Source organism: Eretmochelys imbricata, chromosome 10 (assembly GCF_965152235.1).
Source record: "Eretmochelys imbricata isolate rEreImb1 chromosome 10, rEreImb1.hap1, whole genome shotgun sequence".
Lineage (NCBI taxonomy): Eukaryota > Metazoa > Chordata > Testudines > Cheloniidae > Eretmochelys > Eretmochelys imbricata.
Window position 1 is genome coordinate 71,004,521 of NC_135581.1, and position 7,300 is coordinate 71,011,820.

The window sequence follows — 7,300 nt, forward strand, 5'->3', positions numbered from 1 at the left end:
CGGTCCAATCAGCACACACCTGTGGCTTGTGTGACACCCTCAGAACCATACAGGTAGTATATATATCCTGTGGATGCGGCCCACATCACACAGCGAGCTGCATATGCAGCCCACAGTGGTTAATAGGTTGAGAACCACTGATGTAGCCAATGGGCTGGCTCAGCTACCCTGGAGCTGATCTGGGACTGTTCTGGCACTCATTTAAGCCTAAATGTTCAAGGACCTGGTGTTGTCACTGAGCCAAATCCTTACATCATTCCAAAGTAGAGAGACAAGTCATAGCATGTTTAATGTATGAAAAGGGAACACAATCGGACCATGCAGCTTGGTACCGATTGTGTATGTGGGATTCTTCCCGCCCGCCCCTCCCCCCCACTCACCTTTTCCTGACACCTAAACAGTTCAACGTTTGCTTTGTGCTAGAAGATTTAACCAAGTAGAGTGGAACTGGAGCTTCAGTGGAGTTACTCCTGATTGTCACCAGAATTTGTGAGATCAGGCTCAGGTCCAGTGACAGTTGAAAAGCACTGGGCCAGCTAGAGGTTTGGAAGCGCAGCCTTTGATCTGCTTTTGTTTATTTTAATATAAAATTGTCCTGTTGCAACAGTGCAAGGAAATGAGTAGCTACCACATATTAGTGAGCATATTTGTTCTCAGACTCAATGAGGTAACAGCATGCAAAATCCCTCTCATTTCAGCTGAGTGTCTCTGTGCTTTTTTTTTCGCTCTAACAGCCCTGCCCCTGCTCTTAGATTACACGAAGCAGGTAAACTCCATCTCAAGTGGCTGATTCTGCAAGCGTCAAGAATAACTTCCTTCTTTTGGGCAGCTTTGGGAGCGATCAGGAATTGTAGGTCCATCCCCAGCTCTTGGGTAGGGATGGGCTACCTGATTCAGGAAATGGAAGATAAGAACCAGCCTGAAACTTAGCTCAGATATGGAACCGAACCTTCAGACTGGTTCCTGGGAGCACCCCTTCCTGTCTTTCTTCCCTGACTCAACAGGCCCACTGTCTTGGCTGAAGAGGGAGCGGGAGTCATAGGGCAGGGGGTATATATTTGGAATTGAAGAATGGGGTGTAAGAGGGAGGCTTTTGGAAATCAGAGGGCTTGCTTTGCAGGAGTGGGGAATCCTGAACAGGGAAGTGTTAAATGTTGGGAGGGAGGAGAGAAACCACAAGTGACCTGTGTCCATTTGAAGCAGCTTTGAGGGCCCATCTGGACTTCCCATCTTGTTGGGCTTCTCCCAGGTCTGATCGTGGGTCCCTCACTCAATACCTTACAAACACCAAAGTCTTATTATTGTATATTCCACTGTCTGATGGTTCTTGCCAAACCACAAGTGGGTTATTTTGTTTGGGGTTTTTTCCCCCTGTGTGAAAGGGATTTGTTTCTTCAGGAGAAGTGTCCTTTAAAATTCCAGCTAAATCTGGAGGTAATTTCTTGCATGAGCAGCTTTTTATAGATAGGCTTAAAGCAGAACAAAAAAACCTTATGTTAACTAAGTGCTATTTCACATAATGTGTTCCATGAGAAATGAAGGATTTCCTGCCTTGTAAATGATGTACATTGATGTAGTTCATACTGGACACTTGGGTCGGAGGAGTTGTGCAGAAAGGTTTCATTTTCTGAAGGATCAGCTGGCACCTGGGACAGATGTGAGGGGAGAGCAGGATGTATTTGGGAATGGAATTAGGTGCTGTATTCTCCCCCTCCTGAAATACTAAATATGTGATGGAGTGACGACGGCTGTAAGTGGCATGTGTCTGTCCAAATGTCCCATCCCCCTGCAGTTGGGGTGTATAATTCTCAGCATTGGAAAAATGGACCAGCTCTCAAAACAAATCTATTCACCTGCTTCTGTTCTGCAGAGATAGATGAGCCCTTGATTGGGGAAGAACTGCGGTGGCATACACAGGCTGTTGTCATCAGCAGTGACTCTAGCCATGTGGTTCTGCCCCACTTGGAAAAAAAGTGAAAGTAAAATCAGAGTCCAATAAGTTGGCCTTTGTCCCAGCTGCTATGTACCTCTGTTCACAGCTACTAATGGAACAGAATGGCTCTGCCAGGTGTAGAATGGCCTGCGCTGGTGCCCCATACTATACAATTCACATTCCAGTAGGGGGCGAGGCAGCAGCTGGATACACCCACCAGCCCAGCAGCTGCCACAGAGCACTGAGGGGTGCTGTAATGCACCCTTAACTCGAGCACATGTACAGCCCTCCCCCAGAAGAATTTTGCCCTACGCAGCCTCTGGTTGGAACTTGGCCTCGTCTTGGCAGACATGTTAGGGGGAACATGGCTAGCATCCCAAAATGGGGACTTTTACCAGGCTAATGTGAATATCAGTTAACGTTATTGAAACTCTGTATGAACAGAAAACAAAAATCTCAGTGACATTTGCTGGATTGAGTTGTTTGTTTTTACCCATTATACCAATAAGCTACAATCATGGCCTCTTTGGATCCTGTTTTAAATTCTGCATCTGTGTCTACACTGGAGGCCATCACCTCCTGATACTTAGCCACTATGGGGGCCATCAATGGTGTCTCCCGATTAAGGGGTCAAAAACGACCTACCAGCCTTCAGGTCTTGCTGTGGTTCTCAACCCCTTCCATTTCACAACACGCTTTGCCGTACCAGGACCCATCCAGAACTGCACCTTCTGTCAAACTAGGATCCTCTCCCATGGGACAATATGGGAAAGGCAGGGTGGTGGCACCTCCTAGAACCTGTCTGCAACACCCTTCTTCCCCAGGGGCTCCAACTGCTAGGGGGAGCAACTCTGCTCTGGGTATTAGCCAAAGTGGGTTCCCCTGTATGCTCCCCATTGTAATTTGGATTGAGCTCTTTGCTACACTGGGGCGGGGGGCATGATTCCATTATAGTTTTAAACCCATAGAAGCCTTTTACAAATTTTTAAAAAGTGTTTGAAATTGAGGTTAAGGGACATCTGAAATGCTAAGGTATTTGCCCTTTCCCCGGACTCTCTCCCCACCCTTTGCTTCTTCTTTCCCTTGTCCCCAGCCTCAAAATGAAACAGAAAATTATTTTTTTAAAACTATTGATAATTTATGTTTAGTACAAAGGATGATTTAATAGCATCACCAAAGGTCGTTCATTCCATTTACACATTCCTCCTCCACCCCCAAGCCCATTCTCCCTATTGCAGCCCGTTGCCCCCTGTCATCCACCCCACACACTCCCCACAACTAAAGAAACACAAACACTGGAGACTATTCCGATTTGGTCAACAATCGTTGGAGGACAGAGATTTAAAAAAAAATACTAACCAGCCACCACAAAACGAAACCATGTCCACCTTTCAATCCAATAGTCAACTGCTGCAAAGAAGAGGCGAACTCATTTCTTGACATTTGTTTAAAAAAAAAAGTCTTTTATACCTGTTTGTGTGAGCATACACCTGTGTTCATACACACATACGCACACATCTCTCTCTCTCTCTCTCTCTCTCTCTAATATAAATATATTGTACGTTAAAGCTGTAAATATTCCTTGGTCATGTGTCTATGTCTTCTTCATAGTATCATATCCTCAGTGTTATGTTAACAATTCCATTTATTGATTGATGAAACTGTGTGTAGAGCTGTACCCTCCTGACATAGTTTATGTAGATCTCTCTTCTCAAATAAAGTACAAAACAACCATTAACTAGGCTTTTCCCCCCTCCTCTGTCTGCCTGTCATTCAACTTTCTTTTTATAAACATCACCTTTGATCTTTTATGTTCAAGTTTTAATCACAAGCTTGAGCCAGGAATTCTTGGGTGAAGTTCTTTGACCTGGATTTTGCAGGTCAGATTAGAAGATCATAGTAGTTACTCCTGGGTTTAAAATCTATGGGTGAAATCCTGCCCTATTGAAGTCAAAGGGAGTTTTGCCAATGAGGTCCATCGGACCAAGATTTCACACTAGGATTCTAAAGAAGGGCAGAGTATTTTTTGTTTAGTGGAAGCTCTGATTCGGGAGCATGAGATAGCAGCTTCCAGAGAAAAGTACCAGTTTGCTGAACTACTAAACCCAGCCCGATTCACCCGATGGGAAGGGTGTGAACCACCATCAAAGTCAGTGTTCCTTCTCACCTGGGTTTCTAGCTCATGAACTAGTTAAACCCAGACAAAGTCTTTGTTACGGAAATTCCATCGCTCACATGTCCCTTGACAAATTGCTTCCTTCTCCAAGCAGGGCCAGGAGGACACATCTCTGACAGGTTTCAGAGTAGCAGCCGTATTAGTCTGTATTCGCAAAAAGAAAAGGAGTACTTGTGGCACCTTAGAGACTAACCAATTTATTTGAGCATAAGCTTTTGTGAGCTACAGCTCACTTCACGAAAGCTTATGCTCAAATAAATTTGTTAGTCTCTGAGGTGCCACAAGTACTCCTTTTCTTTTTACATCTCTGACACTTTCTTGGGGGCACTTAGGACTCTGCATCACTGTGTAACTGCCCCTCCCCCTGCCCTGCCACAGCACGAGAGGGACTTGGTGGGGCTAAACTGGGTGTCACCTCCCTGTCTCCCCAGTCTGTTAGCCGGCTAAATCGTCTTCTCTGAAGCTCTGCCAGCTTTCACTTTGCAGGTAACACTTGGTGTACTCCCATCCCCGAACACCTCAGAAGTAGCTCCCTGTAGCATCCAGCCTGTCACTGGACACTCACAGAAATGACCAAGTCTGCTGTCTCAAAAGAGACAACGTACACACAGCTGGGAGACTACAACCCAGGATCAGGTCCTTCCTGACAACAATAGCACTTGGTGAAAACAAATGCAAGTTTAGTAACAACAGAGCTTCACCGATTCAAGTGAGTATTGAGTAAGAATAATGGAAACAGAAATGGTTACAAATGAAACAAAAGCATAACACGCTTCTAAGAAACGCCTTGTAATTGTGACAGACTACATTCCTTTGTCTGCAATAGTTTGTCACCCTCAATGTCCTTTTGCAGAGCTTGCTGATTTTAAGTCAAATCAGGAGCCAAATTTTCATGAACAACCTCTGCTCCACTAAGGGTGTTCCACAGTGAAATGGATAACAAAGTGTTCTGCAGATGATGATTATATTTTCCAAGGTTTATTGTCTTTGCTTCTAGAATCAGGCTAACCCCTGTTGGTTTCACATCCCTCTATCAACCTGTTTTTCCTGTTGACGTGCCATGCAAATAAGTGTTCCTTTCTGCTGGTTCCGCAATGTTTAATTTACATTAGAGATTGGGAGATAACTACCTTTCCCCCTGTCTGGAAGAAACTAGTTTCTGCCTTTATTGGGTTACAGACTTTACAGCATTATATCAATAAGTATCTGTAACTCCTCATATAGTGTTAATACATACATTTCACAATGACATTAATGACCAGTGTGTCACCGGCTTTCATTTGATACCTTACAAGATGCTTTTTGGACAAACACTATGAAAACAGTGGGTTAGGTGTAGTGAGTTTGTCAGGCCTGATAGGAGTTGCTCACACAGGGTCGTGAACCATCAGTGGACCTCTATGTCGCAACATCACTGAGACTTCTGTAGAAATAACCAAAATGAAATGTGTTAATAGAGGTTACCAGTGGGTGGTGTGATGGCCTGTCTGCCATCCCCAGGCATTTTCTACTGCTCAGTATGGCAGTGGGTCAAATGGCAGATTATAGTTACAGGAAGGCTGTGTCATTGGTGTTATGTTATATCCTGCCAATTTCTGCCATTGGCTCACGTTACCTTTCTACGTGTATGCTGCCTGTGGTTAGAATTAAGAGGTGTGGAAGCATCCCAGAGTAACCCTGTGAGATAAACAGGCTCAGGAGCAGCTTCAGGTTGTGTGCCAAACTTAAACTGATTCCTCATGCCTACAAGAAATTAGGGAGGATGTGGGAGAAAAGGGAAGGTGGGAGAGCTTTTGACAGAGTGCTCCGGGGTTTGTGCATGATTTCCTGCTTGTCTCGGGGCATGCATCCTGGTGCTTGCTTGTGGAACCACAAAGTTATGTGATCGAGTCACCGCACCGATACTGCGAGGACATGAGCCTGAGAAATGCAATGTGGAGGTGACATTAGCATATATCTGGGAGCTGCAGAAAATGACTCCAATTATTAGACTAATGAAAGAAGCAGATAAGTGCTGAGCACCGATCAATTAACTAGGTGTTTGGTCTGGACTACACACTGGGGACTAATTGGCTAAAGGGGTTGTGTAATGGGATACCAAGATTTTTCCCGACTTCAATTCCAGCCTGGTCTGGTAGATTCTTATCTGGTGGCTATGGGGTGGCCTCTGAAGAATGAGTCAAATGAGCCCTCTATTTAATAGGAGACACGTGTCCACATCCAAGCAGGCACCACTTGTCCTTCTCATTGGCAACTTCGGTAATGGGGGTCAAGAACTGAACAGGCCATGGAAACTGATCCCTGGGAAAGGTCCCTGCATAACAGGGGGTGAGGCGCACTGGCATAGCAATGAAGCTTGCACCGCTGCTGCCCATGCTAAGACACAGAGCTGTTTTTTCTCCAGGGCACTGTCAATCCAGCTCCTTTCTCCATCTACCACCATCGGATAATGCACGTGCTTTTATAAAACGAGGAGCAACATAAAGGGACACATCACACAACAAAGACAGAAACAAAGCTAGGGGGGAGGTTGGACTCAGGACTACCCACAGTCCAGCTTGTCTGACACATCCCCGGGAGGCTTCATCCTTCCATTTGTGCACATCCCCATGGCTCAGGCATTTCAAAGAGGAGATGGCCCCTGTGTGGCATGGAAGGTGACAAGCTAGACGTTCAATAGCATGGCTGCCATTCTGCTTCCCCCAGCCCCATTGCAGAGCTTTACTATGGCTTTGGTTATTCCAGCCATCGAGCGCCTAATTACTGCCCCACAGGCAATGGCTGCTGGGCCAGAAGGAGGGGGCGGGGGGAGGGAAAGTGCCCATGCTAGTTAAGACTCCCAGGATTCCTCCTTCCAAAGGCAGCTGGAGCTGGTGGCAGCTCTAGAGGACATGACACCGATGAGAGGGGACCCCAAACCTGCACATCCAGCCTGTGAGCTGCCTGTTTCGCGTTAAACTCACCCTTTGCAGATGATCAGCCTAAGCCCCATGCCCCACCCCATGCAGTTCAGGTAGCACCCACCATCTCAATCAGGCCCTCTGGAAAAGGGGTGAGATTTAACCCTTAGAGCAGGGGTCTCCAAACTGGGGTGTGTGCACCTCAGGGGGGTGCACGAGATGATCCCAGGGGGTGCACAGCAGCAGGAGTGCTGCTGGACAGCACTCCGCCATTTTTTTTCTTCGGTGGCA